Source organism: Lagopus leucura, unplaced genomic scaffold (genome assembly GCF_019238085.1).
Source record: "Lagopus leucura isolate 7727_CA_CO unplaced genomic scaffold, USGS_WTPT01 Super-Scaffold_100157, whole genome shotgun sequence".
Classification (NCBI taxonomy): domain Eukaryota; kingdom Metazoa; phylum Chordata; class Aves; order Galliformes; family Phasianidae; genus Lagopus; species Lagopus leucura.
The window spans coordinates 12276864-12299918 of NW_024962334.1; the positions used below are offsets into that span (position 1 = coordinate 12276864).

At 38.1% G+C, this 23055-nt stretch overlaps 1 protein-coding gene across 7 annotated transcripts in view; it reads right to left on the reverse strand.

Moving 5' to 3' along the window:
* The window catches only part of RBMS3 (RNA binding motif single stranded interacting protein 3), a 698683-nt gene that overhangs the window by 39573 nt on the left and 636055 nt on the right, over window positions 1–23055 (reverse strand). The gene's annotated exons all lie outside the window — the stretch shown is intronic.

Sequence of the window (23055 nt, forward strand, 5' to 3'; positions counted from 1 at the left end):
TGAATCTTAAAAGAGACTAATATATCTGTCAGAGGAAACATGGTTTGTTTCTATTGACAGCCAAGCTACATACATATATTATTTGTACTACTAATGAGGCCATTTTATGTCAGTTCCAATTACGTGTCATTTTTTACTTCATTACTTCTGACAAAAAAATGCATATGTTCTTTCCATGATGAATGCTACTGTACATTGCAAAATGCCTGTCATTTATATATTTCCACATCCTATTCAGAACAATCTTACAGACAGAATACATATGTCCCCAATTTTCTCTGACTTCTAAAACCTCCAGTCTCTGAGATCTTCAACCTATTATGGTAATTGTCTTGGATTTTCCAGTCTCAATTAAGAACTCTTACTCAGGACATTTCATAGCTGATTAAGTAAGACTAGCTATTGACAGCGAGTGTGGCAGTGACACCCATTTAAAACACACATGCATCACTGAAAAGCATTTTTCTTCTCTGCATGAAAAACAAATACATTAATAACAAACAGCACATACACTAAAGCAAGAATAAGACTTTAAACAAAAATGAAACAAAAGACATGCCAGAGCTTTGGAGAGTCTCTGTCATTTGTATTCCTCTTTTTGCTCTTCCACTCCCCATATTGGTAAACTAATGCCTTAGTGAAGAGCTGATACTCTTCTGTTCAATGGTACAGAATGCTATTTCCTGTACTAGTTAGAGAAAGTCTGCCAGAAACAGTTATTTGCACTTTCTTTTCCAGATAGAGAAATACAAAGGTATTTTCAGCTATTTCTTCACATCTGGCAAAATGCATGGAAAAAGGTGAATTAATCTGTTTTTGACATGTTGATCTTTTGTTGTTGTTGTTTGAGATTACTGATAAAATCCACCTTTAATTTGGAATCCAAAATAGACTAGTTCCAAAAAGCCACAGCACACTGTTGAATGCGTATCTCACATTTATGCAGACCCACCTGATTGCCATGTCAAGGACCAGAGTAGAACCAAAACTTTCAAATAAGTTACAAATAAGAAATAAACAAAAAGAAAAAAGGCTGGGGAAGTGGCAACTATTTTTTTTTTCTCCTCACCTTGCAATGATATTTTGTCTGCACACATCCTATCTGAGAAGCTGAGATTTTGCAGTCTCTAGGAACTCATTACATGCACGCAATGATGAAGAGGGGGTAGACCTAACTTGGTCGGTCCTCTTTGTAATACCTCAGTGTACAAAATACATACACACTTGTTTCATGTCACATACTGGATTACACTTCTTGTACTGACAGCAGTCCTTAGAGAAATTTGGCAAATTACTGAAAATAGCCTCCATGAATATCTGTCATGATTCCAAATGAATACTTCCAGAACAAAGTAGCCAGTGTGCAAGCATCAAACCTGCAGAACTTACAAGCACTTTTGTGCCTTTTTTGGCCATATTAACTTGTACTAGTTTACAGTAATTACAATAAACTAGCCACTGGATTAATTTACATTAATGAGCTACCAGTGTGATAACCTTGGTTACCATGGACTCTTGAAAATCTAGATAGTCAAAGTAGGGTTGGTAAATAATTTCAAGTACTCCCCTTTCTTACTTGCACATCATTCTTCTTTTTCATTCTGCTTCTCTCTCTTTATTTGAAAAATCTACTCATTTTCCTGAAAGTCTGAAATTGAATCTGCAGGACGTACTCAGGACTTACTGAGCCCATTCTGCACCTACTGCATTGTGCATTCAGAGGACAAGTCTACTTAAAGTAGCATCATGCCCAAGGAAAGACATGAGCAAAATTCAGCAATCTGGGATACCAGAGCTGCACTTGTAAAGGAACGCAGATCCAGACAGTGTCCTGGGGACTTGAACATTCACCTGCACTTTGATCACAGTAAGAAATCATGAATGCTTTTCTCAGAATGATTCATATCACAAACCAACATTTTCACTGCACCAAACTGTAAATGTGTAAATCAAATTTGTCAACTGTAAACTGGTTCTTAGTTTCCTTTCCAAGCACTTTTCTTCTGCTACTTAGAAATGGACAATTGCCTTAGAGGTTTCAGCACAGATCATGTTGTGAAGTGTAATGGGATAAGCAGAAAGTCACACCACAGCCTCCTGCAGCCCAATACTGCAATTAATTTAGGATGTCCCAAAGCCTAAATATACCTAGCACTCTTCTTAGAGATGTTTATTACAAAGGCATGTTTGGAGAAACTGTCTGTGATTACAGATGTGACAGAGCAATAGCTATTTCTGTATATAAATTCATAAACTTGTAGTTGAAGAAAGGGCAGTGAAGAAAGTCTTGTGATTTAGTGCAGCAAATGCAAGGGCCAGACGCACAGTGGAAAAATCTGATACCAAAAGTCTTTCAGTGAGTAAGCAAGACAGTTTTGCAAATAAACTCTTCACAAAAGTATGGGTTGGACAGAAAATATATTAAGGAGTAAAAATTACTAGTATAAGCTATACATATTACGTTAAATAGAGAGTGCATATATTCTGATCTCTAAATATACGCAATTTAATGTTAGAAAAAGAAGTTGAGTAAAAAATACCCCAAACCTGCAGCTTTCATAAAACAGCTTAATGCTTTTGAGGCTGACAGTTACCTAGAGCAGAGAATTATATGCATTTGCCAGTCCATTAATTCAACAGTTTGCAGAATCCTCTTGTGATCATGTAAGGAAAAAAATCATACTTCATTAAGGAAATATCGTCTGGTTGTTAGGGCGACAGCCAGTCTCCAGACCATTTTGTAATACATGCTGTCATGTCCATCCATATTCAACTTATTTATCTGAGGAAGACAACGATGTCTTGCAACAGACATTACCCTCACATTAAAAATAATTTGATTCTTTTCAGTTTATAATGGGCATTTGCTGATAAAAGTCCACTTGGCTACTGGCAAATGGTGCAGTAACATACTTTACATCTTCATCTGCTTGTATGTCTGAGTTTACTGATGTTGTAAGCTTCATAGAGAGACATATTAGCATGGCATGATGCTACTGCCACGATTAATTGAAAAAGCAGTAGAAAAAAATATGATGAAATTTTTGCCACTGTCTTTGCCAAAACAAGTTATTGGCATGCCAGTTACCAAGGTCTGCCCTTTTGCATCAGAATGATTAATTTTTTCACAATTCTTACAAGAAACTGGTTGCTATAATGTCCTTCAAATTTGGCAAGTTCTGTCAGTGTTATGCTGGCTTTGAAAGAAATGAAAAGGTCAACATGTAATGAACCAATGACACAGAAGAAAATGTATGATTTTCTCAGTGCTGCAATAAAACAAAGATAATTTCATCGATAATTAGACTTAATTGAAAGACCTTGCTGTTTTAAAATTCTCTGATCTCTGTGGATATAACTTTCATAATAGAAAGTCAAGATATTTATTTCAAAGTATTATCCAGTTTATTATTTGTAAAGAAAGATGCCCAGTTTTAACAACTACAAACACTGTACTTTTCTTGTATGGCAACAAACTGAAATCATGGGAAGAAAACTAAATACAACTTGTTTATTAAATTAAAAAAAAAAACAATCCTTAAGTAATTGCCAATACCAAAAGACACAATCAGAAATGAAGTTTATTTTGATGCAATGACACATGCCACTTTATGAGCCTTGAAGGGTGGGAAAGTCACATCAGATATCAGAAGTGTATTAGCAGGCTTTAGGAAGAGAGAGTTCACTAGTTGAGTGATGCACTTGGGGGCTGGTGGGAGGAAGGATTAGTCCCAGCTTTCTAGATAATGAACTGTATTAAAGGCTTCTCTTTTCTTCTTCTGTATTGGATTTAAGGCACAAATACCAGCCAGCTGAACAAATAGTTTTTAAAGCTTGTGGTAAGCATCTGACTCTTTAAAATTTACTTTTTTTTTTTTTTTTTTTTTTTTTTTTTTTTTTAAGGAAGTTTTAACAAATTAAACATACCTAAAAATTCTTCCTTGTAAATTCTGGACAATGTGAAGCCAATGAACATTACAGCAAAAAAGCCACTTTCCAGATTTTTTTTAGAGACACAGTGTGCAGTCATACAAGCACCCGGTCACTCCATCTGAAGAAGTTATTACCATGCCACCATGTGAATGTCTTCATGTTATCAAGAACATATTGTTTCTTGGGGTTTTATTACATTGAGTGAAAGAATTACTTTCTTCATACTTATCAGGCAGGACTTGTCTATCAAGAATTAATATGAAAAATCCAACATACCTTTTTTTTTTCTTTCCCATACAAACATACACTCTCTGCATACAGAATAAATGACAGCCATATTTCTATTGGTTTACTGTTCTGTCTAGACTGACTTCTCTCATCTCCTTCGGCTGCATCTTACAGACAGCAGAAAAGAGTCCCCTTGCCAGGGCAGTGAGCTTGCTGAAATGCTCTGTGCTGACTGTTATTGGTCAGGCTTTCATGGCCACAGCAGGGAGACTGAAAGCTGTGAAAAACCACTCTGCCCTTTATCATCACCTTTGCAAGGGATACTTGTTGATATGTCACAAATACCTATCATATTTTAAAATCAAAGAAAACATATCTCTATACTTTTTCCTCTTTCTCAATGAAAAGTTACCAATTGCCTTGGCATTTACTGGCTAAGCTGAGATTAAATACTTACATGAATATGATGAGGAAGATCAGCTAATGATCTCTATTCTGCAAATCTTCAGATTTGTTTTAATTTCATTACTCTGTTGAATTTAAAATCTTACTAAAAATGGAGTAAAACAACCAGGAAGCCCAAATACTGCACTGAACTCAAAGCAACTTCAACTTTGGAATGGGCAAGCACTGGTTAGACCTTTAACTGTGAGCCCCGTTTCTGTGGCAAGTACTAAACCACAACCTTGTATCGTAATATTTCTGATTTTGGGCATAGATTCAAATTCTCATCTGACATCACCTTCATATCTTATTTAAATCTCTAGAAAACATACAAACAAGCTTTTTCATGCTCATTTTCCCTGTATGTTTGAGAACTTCTTTATTCTTATGTGTCATAGGTCCAAAAGACTTCCCAGAAGTAACATAATTTAGTGCAGTATATAAAGAACAAAGGTGACCCTTTCATATGTTTCATCCTTCCTACAGCAAGAGCCAATATTCTCTATTGTTTTTTCCCCACTGTTTTCCTGTAGTTAACTATTCGTCCCATCTCTTAGTTTGAAAGAGCTTTTGAGAATAAACAGATATTAACCCACATATATAGATGCAGAAAAAAGGGATATTAGAATGGCAAAACCCAGAAATGAAAGAAGCAGTTGATGCAATAGAAATGGCTTTTTTTTTTTTTTTTTTTATCAAAAGCTGTGTGCACAAATAAAGCAATACTAGCAACTGTATTGGTTTCAGAACTGCATCAAGGAATATCATTGTGATACTATGTCAGCAGTTGATATTTCTGCCAGAGTACAAAAAATGTAACTTTCACACAATATAGCTGTCTGTTATTCCAAAAGGACTTAAAAATATAAAGTAGAGATAGTGTTTATGTTGCAAACAAACAGCTCCCCATGTCATTTCATGCCTAAAGTGACTTTTACAGGGTGACTTCAATCTTTCCACACAAAATAAGATCTCAAGAGGAAAGGCCATTGTACAAAAGGACAATGAAGAGAATTCTTTTAATTCCCTTAACATTTATGAAAGATAAATATACTTCAATGATTCTGAAGCATAGTTTGATAGTCCTGTGCTTTATCTTTGCTCTTATCATCTGTACATGCAGGCTAGACCACAAGCCCATATGCTTCATTTAGATTGCGAGGGAAACAGTGGTTTTTCATCCTTTTCTCCAACTTGCCACAGTAATAAAAGAAATTAACTATTACTATTTGCCTGGAAAAAAAAAGGGAGCAATTTCCCTGGGGCCTGCTAACTTGAAGGGGCCTACTGAAGTAAAGACATGACATGTCACAGTGGGCATTTGAGATCAGACAGCTCCTGGCTCCTCTTCTAATCCACTCTAGAGGGGAACAAGAAATCACAATTCTTTTGTTTTCTTCCTACCCTTCAGTGTATAAGTGCACTTGGGTGTGTTCTGGCTTCATATATCCATGCAATAGTGCTTTTGCTCTTTCAAGAACAGCCATAGCTAACAAAAACATCCTCACAATGCTCAAATGAGGCTTAGCTTCCCCAGCAGACAGAGGAAACACAGTGGCTGTGATTTCCCCTAACCACTGAAACATACAGAACAAATCTTCTCCACTCCCTCCCTCTATCAGATTTCACAAAAATAACCATCATTTCATTCCATGTCAAAATAAGTACAGATTCCAAAACCTCAACACTATTAGTGGAAACAAATCTTTATTTCCTGCACAGAATTCTTGATCTATATCTCATTAGTGTGTGACACAAGCTAAAATGTTATGCTTGGCAATTCCATTCTGTTTATGCTCCTCAGCATATTTTCTCATGTGGACTAATTCCTTCATCCACTGTTTTCCAGAAGCTGGCATAAAGTCCTAATAAAAAGAATCAGGAGTCTCTTTGCTCTAAACTAGCTTTTCTCAGGATCAGAATGGAGTTTCAGCTACTGAAATGAAAAGTAAACAATATTTCCTCTGCAAACAATTCTACTCTATTCTATTCCTTCATGACTACAGCCATATGTGAAAATTGACTTGATGGTAATTTCTAGTTCTATCAAGGTACAAAATGGAGTTTAAAGAACTGCACAATTAAAACATGAATTGGCATCAGCATCCTAAATTTTCACTTTCCTGCCCTAATGGGTTCAAATCAAACTTCAAAAAGGATTCTACATTTGCATCCTCAATAATCTAATCTTTTATCTTCATTTAATAATAATTGTATATAGGAATAAAAAGGATATTACTATTTCTATTACACTCACTAGGGCTATTGGGCTAGTTATTTTGACACTTTTTTTTTTTTTTCAACATGAGGATAACTTTTTTAATGTGGTAGCATCCTGGCCTTCCCCAGGACTTAAGCCTTCTGGGCAAGGTGAGGCAGTCCTGCCTGTCTGTGTGTCTTCATGAAGTCATGGCAACGGACATTTGATCACACCAAATGTCTGAGGCACCCTACTGCTGATCTCTGCCTTTCTTGGCAAGATTTAGTACGCAGGTCATTTGGGAGGCACCAAGAGTGCCTAACTGGGTTTGCAGAGGAAATGTCTGTGATATTTCTTCTACATGCCCTTCTAGCCTCGTAACTGCAATGGCCAGTGACAGGACAGCAACTGTGATCTCTAACAGATGTGCTATGTTTCATATCCTGCCTGAAACCAGGAGGGATTTGCTCCATGCTAGCTGCAATTCAGCTGCTGTGCTAGAAGATTCACTTATTTGAAGGACAAACACTGACACTGGGAATGTCAGAAAATCTGAGGAACTGGCTAACAACACGAGATAAAAAGCAACCAAAGCTGTATATTACCACGTAGGTAATACAGCCCCATGCATCCACCAAAGGTAAGATGGCAAAAAGGCATCCTATGCAACTGGAGACAGAGTAAAATAGTATGGCTGTGCAGGGAGTTAAGTCCGCAGCACTGGAAGGACCTGATCAGAATCACAATCACTCTTAAATGGAAATGACTGAAATGTCTCTAGCTTTCAGAAAAGCAAGGTAGTAGTACTCAATGAAGCACTGAGGAGATGTGCTAGCGTGGCAGACAGCAGAGTGCTCCTCTATGAGCCCTCTAATTCTTGAGAAGACAACAGTCAAGGGAGAAGTAGGTATCAGATTCTTGCAAGTCAGTTTACTACTGATGGTCAAAACAAATGAGAAGGAGCTCACGGTTCTTACACAGTTGTTCATGGATTGCATGGTGGTCCTTGTAATGTTGAGCCTGAGATGATTCTTGACCAGTTCAGAGCTAACTCTAAATCCAGGCCCAAATCTGTACCCTCACAGACATGCTGTTGCAGGGGTTACCAGGTTTCCCAAGAATCCAGCAATAGGGGAGGAGAGATTCTGCTGAGGCTCAGATTGCTGTGTCATTCTGAAATCCAGATAAAAACCCAACCTCCACTCTACATAAAAAGTATGCTGAATAATAGTTTTCAGACTTAAGTCGATACATGGAAATCCAGTACTAAGCCACAGATCATGTTACGTAACAATTTGTTCCATTTTGACCTTGTAATTGAGAAATGCTGCCTTACTAGAGAGGACCAATTTCTGTATTTCCATCATGTTCTGTTTGATTTGTAATCCCACGTTAAATTTCAACGGAGCACTTGTTAGCACAGTTTTCAAAACAAAATTATCCCAGCCCTGCCTTTCCTTTCATTAAAAAAATGAAACAACAACTTTTCAAAGCATAAACACTGTACCACAGGTCCCAAACTATGTTTCATTTTCTCAATTCTTTGCCTCTCAAGGAAGGGTATGGGTGAAAGGCACTCCATTCTGTATTGAGATTTGCCTTTCGAATGCTTAAATTTGGGTACCTAGCAGTGCCAGCTTGGTGACAGTACTCAAAAACAAGACTGAGGCATAAACGTTCAGTAGTGACTTCTTACCTCATATTCCATCATTGCAAGCGATGTGACCCTAATGCCTAACTCACGCCTTTACAAATTTTAACCATGATTTCTCTGCCAACAGACCACTTGCTGTTTGCATTCAACTGTACAAGACAACTGTCACCAATACATGGCTTTTGCCACACCTGCATAACTCCACCATCTTCAGTGACTCCTGTGCAGATTTCCACTGTACTAAATAGCCAATATTACAGGCACAATCAGGAGAAAATGGTGCCGCAAAAATGTCCTTACCTAAATTTGTTTTTCCCTAATGCATCGACCAAAAGAAGCTAGTAAAGCTGATGGCAGCAGGCACAGGGAGCAAGCAATTCAAAAGTAACCTCATTTAAATCAGTGTGGTATGACTTATGCAAATGAAATCAAACTCAAGTTCTAACTTTCGTGTCAACGATCACAAAGCAGAAGTATATAAGGGCTGAACAGGTTTTCTAAGTAAAAATGTAATATTTCAAGTCCTCATTTGCTTGAGAGTACTTTCAGTGAGACCAGCTTGTATATTACAATAAATTTTGACATTCGTAAGTCTCCCTTCTATAAAAATGGAAAGGACCTCTAAGTGCTTAACAAACTACGTGATATATAGAGGCCTTGAGTGCTAGCTTGTTATTATAGGGTCCTGGAATAGTCTGGATCACCATCTGAACTTTCCCAGGTTCATGAGTGTTCAGACTTGGGATGCAGCTTGGGTCATTACAGTTCCAGGCCCTAAAGGAACAGATGGTTTTGATCACATCCTCCAGTTCAAATTAATTATTAAGAGGAATCATTTAATCTCTCAATTCATACTGTGCAGACAATTTATAGAAAATGGTTAGTTTAAATCTACCTTGCTCGAAACGTCATTTATTTTCTTTTCAAGGAAGATGAAAATAATGATGAAATGCACTTTAAACTGACCCTCATGAGTTAAAGCTTCACCAGGTAAAACAGTCCAGTCAGGTTAAAAAAAAAAAAAGACATGAAAAGTTCAAGGAAGATAGATTTTAGCTATTGCTATGCTGAAAAGAGGGAAAAGCAACTGATCCTACAAGGATCAGTTATTTTATTTTTAATACATCTGTACTGATTAAGAATGACTAAATTGAAATATTTCCTCTTCTTCTTTGTCCAGACAAAGTCGCTCTTGGGCTGAGACCTTCCTTATAAAGTTTCAGCCTGAAACACATTTTTACAGCTGAATTATTATCCTTAAAATATGAGTTCATACTGGAAATGCTGGCAGCCCTCTTAACTATTGTATAGGACTGAGCGCAGCTGTAACGTGTTAAATATGTTGAAAGTACATGGAGGGAACAGAGTGGCTCAGAGGATCAGTAATAGAATAGGGAGTCTCAATGCTGGGTCACTGGGTTGGGTTGTTGCTGAAGTTTGCTGGGACTGAAAGTCATTATCAAACTACAGCTGTTCACTTTTGTCCATGCATCAGCTGCCCACAAAGAGACACTCTCCATCCCAAAAGGACTGCAACTTGTGATGCCTAAAAGCATTCCCAAAGCACATGAAGGGTGAGGGATAGTATTTTGCAGGTTAGCTCCATGTAATGAACACTGATAGATGGAAGGGACAGGCTTGCATGGCTGCTGCCTTGCATGCTGACTGATCTAGGGAGAATGACACTGCTGTGTCACATCAGGATGTTCTACTTTATCAAAAAGTTGCCACTTTCTGATGACTGATCCCCAAGCAGCCCGCTTTCTACATTACCGAATGGATCACATCCATCCCATCCCGTTGCCAGTTTCAGAGGAATTCCAGTGACATTAGTTAAATGAAAGGCAGAAAGCAGACAACAAAGTACATTTTCAGCCACCCACATATTGCAATGCCCAGAGTTACCGAATACTTTATTACTACCTCTCTCTACACTGTGGTAATATCTTGCTTGTTATTTGCCTCTCATTACAATTCATTTCAATCCACTTTAAAATAGTCATCAATTTTGGCAGATGAATGCCAAGACTTCTGCATATTCTGGGTTCGGGCTACTTGCTTAAAAGCAATTTTCTGCTCATCAATGAAAGAGAACATCAAAGCAACATGGACAAATTGAGACTGGGTTTCCTGCTTTAGCTTTCTAATGTGAATGGGTTTATCGGAGTAAATTAGCCAAATCTCTTTGGCATACATTTATTTACACTTTCAATTTATTACAGCTTTTAGGTGAACCACCATTTTCTACGAGTCACTATGTAAAGCATTTAACAGAACGACACAACGACAAAAAAAATTCACAGGTCTTAAGGATTATCAAAGAAAGAAGAGGTCAAGAACTGTCAAGGTCTTTTTCTAAATCCTTCTTTCATCCAACATAAGTCAATTCTTCAGGCTAGCAGGTAGCTGACTGGAAACAGTCTACTACCAAATATTGTTTTCTCAGACAGTGCTGAGCAACTTGCTCCACTGCCAGATAAAAATAAGACTGTTGCCCACTACTGTGGTGAATGTACCAGAGCAAGTCTTTGACCCAAGCTGAATGATCAGCCTTTTGTAACACAGATTAGGCAGCCAGGAGCTCAGGAAGACATCTTTTACACACAGGTAGAAGTGCTTCAGAGTTAAAAGACATACTACAGGCTGGAGGAAAAAAAGGCCAGCTGGACAGTACACAACCACTGCTGAGATGAACAGTAAATTATTCTGAAAGAGCACTTTGAGGGAGTATAAAATATACTGTGAATTCAGGTCACACTTGGCACATAATTGTGACCAAAGGAATGAAAAAAATTGGAGCTGTCAAAATGCAGTGTTTCTACCATATTTCAAAATGACATGTCATTTCAGAATTTATCTAAATTTGAAGGAAAAAAAAATCTAAAATTAGTTCAGTAGACCAGAAATGAAAACAAAGATTATAGACATTTTGTCTTTGTTCTTCTCTCCCTTTTCCCACTCCCAAACTGTCTCCTGGAGTTGAGTCAAAACAACATTTTCACAACTTTTTCCATGTCACTACCCTCTCCCTTCTGCAGATTTTCACTTCGGGACAAGTTTTAGCATTATTATTTGATTCAACCCACAAAGCCAAATTTTATTATTCACAAAGTACTATATATGTAATAGCCTTGTCAGTCCTAGCCAGAGGCAAAGGGTAGCCTCAGAGGAAAAGGAAACAAGAAACATCTAAAGGAAGATAAATAGGAGCAAGATGATAGGCAAGTGGGTAATACTCCCATCTTCTCTTGAGAGCTATGTGCATAGAAAAAAGAGGGCTGTAATTAATTCCAGAGTGATGGAGACTCAAGGGCTGGACTCTCTGCACTGCATGGTTGTGAATCTTCGTTCTGTTTGAACCCCCTTCCACCAAAAACCAAACAAGCCCTTGTTTTTTCTTTGACATCAAAAGACACAACATAACTAACAGCAGATGTTCCGATAAACTCCAATAGAGACCAACATCTTGGCAGCCATATTTCTGTTCCGCAGAGGCTTTTCCAAGCACATAGAAAATCCATTTGTGGGACTAAAAAGTACATGAAATGGTTTGTTTATAGTATTTTCTTTGTGGTATCTTCTTGTACTATTTCTACTATCTAGGAAATGCAGTATCATGAAAGATTCTGTTTTGTGGTGTTTCAGCCTTGCGTGACTGCAAGTGAATAAAAATCCAAAAAAAAAAAAAAAAAAAAAAAAAAAAAAGAAATGATAAATGCAATACTTGAAACTAGATAGAGACAAATTTTTAGCCATTTACAATTTCAGTGGTTAAAACCTCCATAATCCAACAATAGCAAAGTACAGATTTTAGCTTAGCGAATTTGAAAATTTTGGCCTGAAATCCTGGCCCCATTGAAATCAATTAGTTTTGTCACTGACTTGAATACTACTGGACTTTCACACTGTTTTAATCCTCAGAGATGGAAGCCAAACTCTGCATTACTATGCAGGTATCTAATAGATTTTTATACCACTTACAGATTGTCATTAATTAATTATACCAGGCAAGAATGATTCTGCTTTGGTCTTCAGATTTAGATTGTGATTCTCTCTCTCTATATATACATATATATATATATATATATATATATTTATTTTTTTTTTTTTTTACAACAGTCCAATTCTAAATTTTATGTTATTTTTATTTTCAACAGTGACTACTACTACAGTGACTAGGTAACTGACAGCTGCCTGCAGACTTGTTTAATCAAGAAATAAAATCTTATTCTGTGGCAAGACAGTCATCTTGTCTAGAAGCTGAAGTAATTAATAAAGATAAGGACAGCCAACCTGGGAACAGGAAGGCAGCGAGTCTAATAACAACTTCCAGTATGAAACCATCTAATAAATACTTGTTATGCACACTGAGAACAATCCTTAGGCTGAAACGTTGCCATAAATTATTCATACAAAAGTTTTGGACAGTAAACAAATTTATGAAGATAATGATCTCTTTGCAATTCATGAACAAAAAAAAAGTAGGGGGGGAGGTCAATCCTCAGAATAAATCTCAATGTATAAATCTACCAGCTGTAGGCATAAAGTACTGACGCAGAGATTCACTGCAGAAATTTAAAAATAATCCCTGTGTGCTTTCTTCTTCCAGAAAGACAACTTTAAAGAGCAACTGTGATCAAAATGATTTAGCATATAGTCATTTGCTCTTCTTGACCAGAGCACTAATCACAAGTTAGGAATCAAAGCCCCCAGATTATAATGGTCGATTTAAATCAGAACTGTGCACAGCATTAGCCTCGGTCTGCACAAAACTAACAGCAAGCAAGCGTGAAACCTTCGTCAATACAGACTGCAAGGGGTTGTTGCAAATTTGGGAAACACTGATGTACATTTTTGTTTCATCTACCAAACTGCTTTGCCTCAATTGAGGAACCCTACTGAGCGACTAGGTGGTTTAAAAAGCTGAATGAATTTCGCAATGGCAAAGTTTACTTCCAGTACATTTATTTAATGGCTGAGGCAACTGATGAAAGAGAAATAAAAATCTGATGAGGAGAAAAAAAAAAAAAAATTAGACTAGAGCCTAGACTCCCCCAGGACAATTTCTTGTGCTTTGTATCCTCTGTACTGACAGACAACATATTTGCTTTCTAGCTAATTACCAACAAGACTAAAATTTTATATCTTTGATGTGCATGAGATCAAAGAATATTAGGAAATAAAAGTAAAATTAACATAATTGTCTTGTACAGCTATAATAAACTATGACGACGTCTACAATGACACTGCTCATCAGGAAAGCATAAACTAGAATCAATTGGACTGAACAAAAATCTTAACTTTGCTTCCTCAGCAGCTTCCAGCCTCTCCAGACACCTACCACTTGATCACAGATGTGCATCCAGAGCAAGATGCATTCTCCCAACAGGCTCATTTGACACCCCCAAGACCTAAGGGAGCACCTGTTCATTCGTTGAGCCTTCACGAAAATGCGCTCCCTTCTGCAGACACAGCAGGCCAGCAGCTGGGGGAGAAGTAAAGGACTTCAAGGTCCAAAATCACATATCTCTACTACTTGATCTAAAAAATTAATTTCTATTTATTTATTTTACTACTACAATCCACCTCATGTGCACACAGATGGGGCAAAACCCCTTTTCGGGAGCATACTTTAGTAGTGCTCCTATTATGCATGTGTTGTAGTTAGTATGCTCACTTCAGGAAAAAAAAAATAGAGGAAGTGGTATTTAAGTATATATATGCCTCCAATTCATGACTAAAATACCATGTTAGCAGCACTGCATTTTCTTTAAACTGTCTACAAGAGCAATACTAACCTGTGAAAACCAACAAACGCCTTATTGATCTGTCTGAAATTTATGCATATATCATGCGTGTTTAGGCCAAAAATATACAGAATTTCTACTCTCTTACCAGATCAGACATGAGAAAAAACAAAAGGCAGCCAAAAGTAACTGCTTCAAAAGGGTAAAATGGAGTGGGAATGTTTGGATCAGTTCTGCTCATTAAGATGACATGAAAGGTTCACTTCTGTTTAGGAGCTGTGAGCTACTCCTCTGAGCAAAAACATTTTGAAGGTTTTACTTGTCATCAGGTGGCAGTGACAATGAAAAATGTCTATTGCACTTCAAGACAGCTGGTAATAAAGCAGTGTGGGGAACGACTGACAGAATAACAGTTATTGTACCAATGTAGCTTCTAAGTTTTTATAGCCACTCAGCTGGAATGGTACCATTGTATTAAAAGTGGTTTAGGGTATAAAAGACATTTGGTACAGAAGGACTCTCTCCCTCCCCACTGCTGTATCAGGAATCAGTCTAACAGCATTTGGGAAAAGCAGATCTTCTGCTTGATTGAATGAAGGTATTTTTACTGTGTAGTTTTGCTTTAGTTCATGCAAGGGCAAGCCTGAAAATGTTTCCTTGCTGACAACTGCTTCATTCAGCACCCTTGCAAGAAGCTCCCAACAAATCGCTGTCTTCAAAGGCACATTGTTTTTGTTTGTTCTCATTGTAACAGATGTTTTGTATCATGTACTTCAACGAACTAATTCATCTGCAGAAGACCGCCTACTCTGGCTGGTGTACATCCAGCTGTGGAAATAGCTCAAGTGTCATCTGTGGCCACTTTCATTCCATACTTCTGATCTCACAGGATCTCAGTGACCGCATCCAAGCCCATAAAAAATAAACAGACCTGAGAACATCCTTTTAAAAATTTTCCAGCGGAGGAGTAATGCTACTCCAGGCAGGAAGCCTTTCTGGAAAGAATGTAACTGATGCTGAAGGAAGATTCACTCAGCTCTGGAAATCTCCTCCACAACATGCTGTTTTTGTTGTATGAACTACCCAGTCAGTATTAAGAAGCACTGGAGCACTGTCATGCGTGATTTTGATGGAGCTGAGAGCTTCTGACTAACTCAGTGCCATATCAATTAGCCCAAGCACCAGGCAATCAATTACCACTTCCCTAAATGTACTGAATTCCCATTAGGAGCTGCGTATACCACAAGGCCAGTTCATCTCAACACACTGAGCACTTTTATATACTGTGGGTCTTCTACAATATATTTCTGAAGTAGAAAAAAAATCAATCTGAATTGCTCTGGAGTCGAAGCATATCCCAGTTATAGCTGTGCCCCAAGATTAAAATGTATTAGTGGATTAAAAAAAGTCTGCATCTGTAAGAAGTCAATTACTGTTTCCTTTAAAGTGACCAAATAAAACATCCAGTACTAATAAAGAGTAGACATTCTGAAAATGCCCTTAGAATCAGCTGGGATCACTTTATCACAAGTCAAAACATGTCTGGGATGGTGCAACCATTCCTTGATCAGCTTCCTTATAAGAAGGAACAAGTTGTGCTCTGAATTTGTTGAGAAGTCGACCACAGCTTCCCATAGGAACTGAAGAGTTCCTGATAAGATGCTGATCGTACACTTCAAGATCAGATCCACTGGGTTTGCTAATTACTTTCAAACCACTCAATCAAGTCACCCATTAAGAGGAAATGATTCAGTTGCAGACCTACTGAACTGAGAAACTAGGTGACCAAAACTCATTGTGGAACTTGAATTATCCACCTGTATAAGAGTGCTCACAATACGTCAAACCACGGAGTTAATTTCAGTTCAGAGAAGCAACTATGGCTGCATTTAATTAGGTACCTTGGCAGGATTTTTAATATTGTACAACGCCAATTATTGAAATATTTCAGAATCATTTCAAAAGCCTTTGAAAGCCTTCAGGAAAATTACAGCCTAGTACCAATCCTCAGAACTGATTCATCAGTTTTAGGAAGTTGCATTCCAGCTCTGTAGAAAAGATCTTAAAACTTGCTGGCAACTGTCCTACATTTTAAAGCTATTGATTCATCATTTCACTTCTGATCAAGCATACTAGCTTCAGACTTGCTATGCAGATATAAGCATGGGTCAGCTGCTTGAAGGTCTAACCAGATCACAGCAAAAGCTCACTGCCTGAAGAGCTCACTGACACACATGGAATTTGCTACAGTTACTAAATCAGAGGTTGGCAAAATGGATTGCCTCACAGGGAAGCCAAACAATTTCACGTTAAAGTGCACTGACTTATCAATACTAAATAACCAATGATACGTAGGGTAAAAATGGGTGCCAGTCAGAAGGCACTTTTGGGATTTCTTAGTTTTTCTCTGCCACACATTCTAACCTTCTGATTGTTCTGCTCTTGCTTGGCTTGGGTCCTCCTTCTGGAGCATGTCATAATGACAGATAGCACCCTTTGAAATAGAGAAGACACTTCTAAGAGGAAACTGCCACATTTGAGCAAAACTATTGTCCTTTAGAACATAAAACATATAAAAGCAATGCTTATGATGTGCCTAGGACATATACTGAATATTGGAATTGTTAACTTCAAAGAGTTTAATCACTCTTTACCCACAAGAATTTCAACAACACAAAAGAGTTAACATAGCCTTTTCTTCTGTGAGAAAAAGCATGAATTAATGTGGCATAACAACGGCTTACATATTGCCCAGCTGGGCCAAAAAGATGAAACGAAAGAGCAAGGCACTGTCACACACCACTTGACACAACTGCACTCACAGCACTGTCTTACTTACTCCTCTGTATGTCTATATGTTGAGCAAAATGATGAAAGTAGGTTCAAAGATGATTTGAGTGCAATGGTGTATTGGGTAGACAAGCACACATAATCATCAAAGAGATTAGCAGCTACATATGCGTTTTCTCTTTTGTTTCTCTCAGCCTGGTGACAGTTTGGATGATCTTAACTGTGGATCATGGCTAAGCATCATACTCTCAAAGCCATGACTTTCACTACTGATAACCAACTAGAGGAGAGATTTGAATGGCATGTAAAATGCTGGGAAGTTTGACAAATGATAACATCCTGGTTCCTGTAATACTAAGTTCTCTCTGGTTAAATTATTATCCAAATTCTCCAAGATCTCATGTTAGATCTTCACAATAAGTTCACTTGCCTTACAGCAAAATAATCACCAGTATTCTGAATGGGTGACACTTATATACAATATTTTATTTATATTATCCTAGGGGAAACATCCGTGGTTACTATTCACTGAAGTACAAAGCCTAGAAGCTCAAAGCTGTGCACAACACAGATCCTGCAAAAGGCTTCTCAGTGTTAGAGTCAAAGCTGAATTCTCATCAGTGGATAAATAGGTCTTGATTTACCACCTCGGGAAGTGGAGACAAGAGGGTAAAAGTAGCATAGAGGGACTGGGAGCTACTCTAGGAGAGTTGCACCTGACTTTACCACGAACACTGGTATAGATTAGAAGTAAGTTTGCTGTTGTAAAATCAAATCTGGGCACTAAGCCCAAAATCACTTTTGGTAGCAGCAAAGTGCCAGACCACCTTTTCAGGACCATTTTTCTCCCCCCACCACGTCCAAAGCACTGACTTAAATTGGCCCCTTAGTCAACTCAGATTAAAACCAATATAATCAAGTTGTTGAGCAACTGTGAAGATCTAGGCTGAAATGTTATAAAATTCATTATCAAAAGAATAGTAAGGCATGTGAACTGGGTGCTGTGCTCTGCAGAAGACAGCAAGAGAGCAGGGGTAATTGAACAACTCTTTCTCTTGAAATTCTTGTCAGTTCTCTGCTGTTTCTGGGGGAAGATGTGGCCTGTTGTAACCTCAGCTATTGTGATGGGTGGCTTTCATTGCTGGATCACATGCAAAATCAAAGAATCATATGGGTTGGAAGGGACCTTCGGAGGTCTTCCAGTCCAACCCCTCTGCTATAAGTTTCCCTAGAGCAGATTTCATGGGAAAGCATCCAGGTGCGCTTTGAATATTACCAGAGAAAGAGACTGCACAATCTCTCTGGGCTGCCTATTCCAGTGCTCTGTAATCCTCAAAATAAAGGAGTATTTCCTCATGATCATATGGAACATCGTTATGTTCTGGTCTGTTTGTTGCCCATTGTCCTGTTGCTGGGCACTATTAAAAAGAACCTGGCCCTATCCACTTGACTCCTGCCTTTTAGATATTTATAAGCATTGATAATACACCCTCTCAGTCTTCTTTAGATTTAACAGCCCTATCAGTCCTTTCTCATGAGGGAGATGCTGCAGGGCTCAAATCATCTTTGCGGCCCCCTCCGGACTCTCTCCAGAATTTCCCTGTCTTTTTTAAACTGACAAGTCCATAAATGTATACAGTACTCCAGATGTGGCCTCACCAGAGCAGAGTACAGGGGGACAATCACCTCCCTTGACCTGCTGGCCATACTCTTTAATTCACCTGGGATACTATTAGTCTTCTTGGCCTTAAGGGCACACTGCTTGCTCACAGCCAACCTGTGGGCCACTAGGACATCCATGTGTTTGTTTGAAAAGCTCCTTTCCAGCAGGTCAGCATCTAATCTGTTGTATAACCAATGAATGTACAGATGTTATAATTATGAAATGTACCAGAGAGTTTATTATATCCAAAGAGAATAGACAGAATGCTTACCCATATCCTGGGCTCACTATGAAACTCCAGAGGAGGGATCTTCAGAAAAGATCCTTCCCTATTGATAGGCAGCTCTTAAATGAGCGTAGAAGAGGTGCAGCCAGGCTCCACCCCTTCCAGTAGCACAGGTGAATTGCCTTCACCTGTGCTCCCGTGGCTGACTCAGTGCTCGCCTCAGGTGATCAATCAGAGGTTCAGGCTGTGATTCAGCAGTTCCCATACACCTGTACTGATGTGTGTGATGAACTTAGAGCGAGAGTTAATGAGGGAACTACAGCTTTGCTACTTCTGCAGACATGAATCAGAGAGAAAGGCTGCTGCATCAATAGGATGAGAGGGAATGGCCTCAAAGTGGCACAAGGGGAGGTTCAGGTTAGATAATAAGAAAAAATTATTCTCTGAAAGAGTGGTTATGCACTGGAATGGACTGCCCTGGAGGTGTTTAAGAAACATTTACATGTGGAACTAACAGCGGGCAAACACTGTCAGCCCACTGAGAAAGCCAGGCAAGCCAGGAGCAGTGGCAGCAGTATAGATGGACCAGCTTTACCACAGCATGTCTCTCCCATTACCTGCCACCAGGAAAAACAAGACTGCCTCTAGTCTCAGCCACGTCAGATGCGGGACATCTGCGAAAGTGACGCCTACGCTCTTGGCGAGTAACAGGCCATAGACCAGTAATTTCCAAAGCTGCAAGCAGGAGCTTTTATTGATCGCACTAAAGAGGAAGGCTATCAAGCTGGGAGCTGACACAGCCTCACATCCTGTGTGGATTGGGCAAAGAGGGGTGCATAATGATTTACAGATTGTCATACTGGAAAAGTACAAAGGCTGTTTGAAAGCAAGCCGTTCTCTGTGTGAATCATATGCAACCCTCTTGTCCCACCACAGAGATAAGTAGCGGAGTGTCAACCCTGTGATCCTCAGCTTTGAGCTGAAGAAATGTTCCAAGTTATTCTGGACCAAGGCCTGGATCAGGACTCTGCACGTGTTTTTTTCTGAGTGTTACAGTTTTTCAAGAGGCAAAAGTAGACATCTGATAATGAAAAAATCAATTTTTTTTCCCTGCTTTGGGATGTGTGTGTTGTGTGTAGAAGAAAGGGATATCTTCCACCCAGTTGCTTCCTATAAATGTACTACAGCTGGGATTTAGGATGTGAGAGACAAGGCTTCTTCTGGGCAACAAGGCCTGCAGGGATTTAATAAAATCTCCCAGGTAACTTATTCAAAAGGCAGGGACTGGGAAAACTCTGCAGACATCCTTTAACTAGGTACATTCAAGACCGTTGTCAGTAATAAAAAATAACAAATTGCATTTAAACCACAGTTAGAAGCAGTGAAATTTCAAGTTCTGATTTCCCCTTTCCTTTTAACAATAGACCTTTTGATAAGAAAGCCTACTCTGCTCGAACTGCGTCTCTCTTTGGCAGGTAGTCCAAAAAATAATCCTTCAGCAGTTGACTAAATAACAACTCAGCACTCTTTCAAAATTCTTCTGACTTTGTTGATATATCACTGTTTTACACAACTCATTTTCATCAGTCTACTATGAAACAGTCAAGGAATGTTCAGTGTTTATACTATTATATTTCTCTATTTGTTTTTGCAATTGTGTAAGAAAAAGAAGTTGAAACCATACTCTCAGCAATGTTCAGATACCACTGATTCTTAACAAGAAGCTTTTTGACACATACACTTGAATGCATGGACTTAGAACAGACATTCCTAATTTACACCAATTTGAGAAGAAAACACAGACATTCCTAATTTGCAACAGTTTGAGAAGAAAACAAGGGCATGAGGTTACAGCCTAAAAAGTGTAATTAAATGATCAGTCTGCTTAACTTCAACTTGATTTCAGGACTGAAATCAGTTTAGCAAAGATACACATGATTTTATCTAGAGCTGCCTCTGTACTGCAAAGCTTAGGTCAATATTACATTCTTTATAAAGACATTTGATCTGAAAAGAAAGCATTTCATTTAATAGAATAAAAAATGAATGGCAAATACAGTTAGACTATATTCAATAATGAGCTATTACTTATGATATCTTAGGAGTTTCTAACTTCCAGGAGGTCAAATCAAACTATATTTTTATGTTTGATATTAAAAAAAGTTAGCACTTCATCTGCAAAAATAATTAAAAAATAATTATGCTACTAAGGTGCTTCACCAGCCACAGTGGAGGAGGCATTAATTAGTCAACCACTTACTCAGACACCTAGGTAAGAATATCAAGAATGAAGACAGAATGAAAAATAAAAAGACAAAAAAGCTGCATCTTACAGAACAGAAGTAACATTTGCTAAAAATCTATGGGAGAGCTTGCAACAACATTCAAATGCCAAACAAAAGACTTTTCAAACAGGTAAGTGAAAAACAAGGACAGAACCCAGAGACAGGCTCCCCATTTGCTGAGAATCAGGTACAGATTAAAGGTAATTCAGAAGAAACCTGAACAGAATAAGGACATTGCCTTCATTTCCTGCATGAGTTATCACACAGCAGAGGCAGAAAGCTTTTTGAGAATGAAAGTTTGGGCAGAGGGATGAATACAGTCAAAGTAGATGAAAAAAACAAAGAAGTGAGTGTGCTCAAGGTGTGGGTACAAGTGAAACAAGGAACCAGGTCTGGACTTTCTCCATTTGGGAATAATGGAAGAACTAGCATATGTAATCACAGTTCCAGAGGCTAGAACTAGAGGATATTAATTAAGATAGAACATAGATAAACCAAAGATAGAGCTAGATAATCTAATTTTTTAAAATAACATGACCTATTTTCTAGACAAAGAACACAGCAGCTCTCTGAAGGTCAATAAAGTATTTCAGGTAGTGCTCAACTGATGGAAAACAGAAAGCAAATCTAGGCATAACTGCAAATTGCTGGATGGCTGCAGTAGCAGGGTCACATGCAATAAAGTCCTCAAAGAGTACTTTAAAAAAAAAAAAAAAAAAAGAGAGAGAGATACGAGTATTAATGCTGTTCTAAAAAGAGTTACAGTACTGTGTGCATTGGCTGTCCTAGAAATATGAATTCAAAGTGAACCAGATCCAAAGAACAGTCAGTGTAACAGCCAGAGGTACAAACCTGCTAAGCGACTGCAAATGCATTGTGATGTTAGCATAATTAGCTCAGCAAACAAAGATGCAGGTAAAATTTTTGCCTATAAATGAATGTAGAAAACATCTAGAAGAGAGCTTTTCTGAAGAGAGAGGGGAATGTTTGGCCAGGAGCAGACAGATGTCAAATAAGCAGGAGTACATTTCAGTTGGAAATTAAAAACACAGTTCTAAGCTTCGGAGCAAAGGTGTTCTGAAATAAGACTCCAGACAGAATTAGCAAGAGGCAAAAAAAATCTAACTATTTAATCAGGTTTTGGAAGGGATTATATATGGTTCTTGGATATAGCTGGAATTCTGGGTCTTACAGACTTGCCACTAGCTCCCTAAAGGACAATTTTTAAATTTTTTTGCACAATTCCTCTGCTGGATAATCATGATGTAATCACAAGTAATAAATACATTAGCTAATTTCTCCTACTTAGATAAATTGGTCCTTGAATGCACTTGCATAACCTAATGGTAATTTATGATAGTGCTTTTGTTCTAAGAATTATGTGTGTGCCAGAGTCTCCTTCATCAACTTTTTGCTGCAGGCGTGATTCTCTTCTCATTCTTACTACTTCACACCTTCGTAACTCAATTTTCTAAAGTCAGGTTAACTCTTGATTTATACCAGCAAAATTAGACCCAACATTCCCCCTTGTAATCAAGACAGATTTATTTTAATATTTAACAAGACAACTCTAAATGTTAATAATATAACTGTTGTGCTTAAAGTTCTTGTTCCACCAGACATTTCACAAGTGGCCAGTAAAAGCTATTTAGTGGTATGACAGTTCTGTAAGCGAAATAGGTGGTGGTAAGAAAACAAAAGACAAATCAGAAACTGAGGCTGAGAAGGAAGATGTTTTCCCTAAGGTGATGCACAAGATCAGTGGCAGAAGAAAAATCATTTATCATTAAGTGCTCTAAGTGTGTGAGTCTTCTGAAATCAGTGTGAGGAAAAGCAGGCTTAGGTCAGAAAGGAGCTCCAGCAAAAATGAATATTGCCATACATT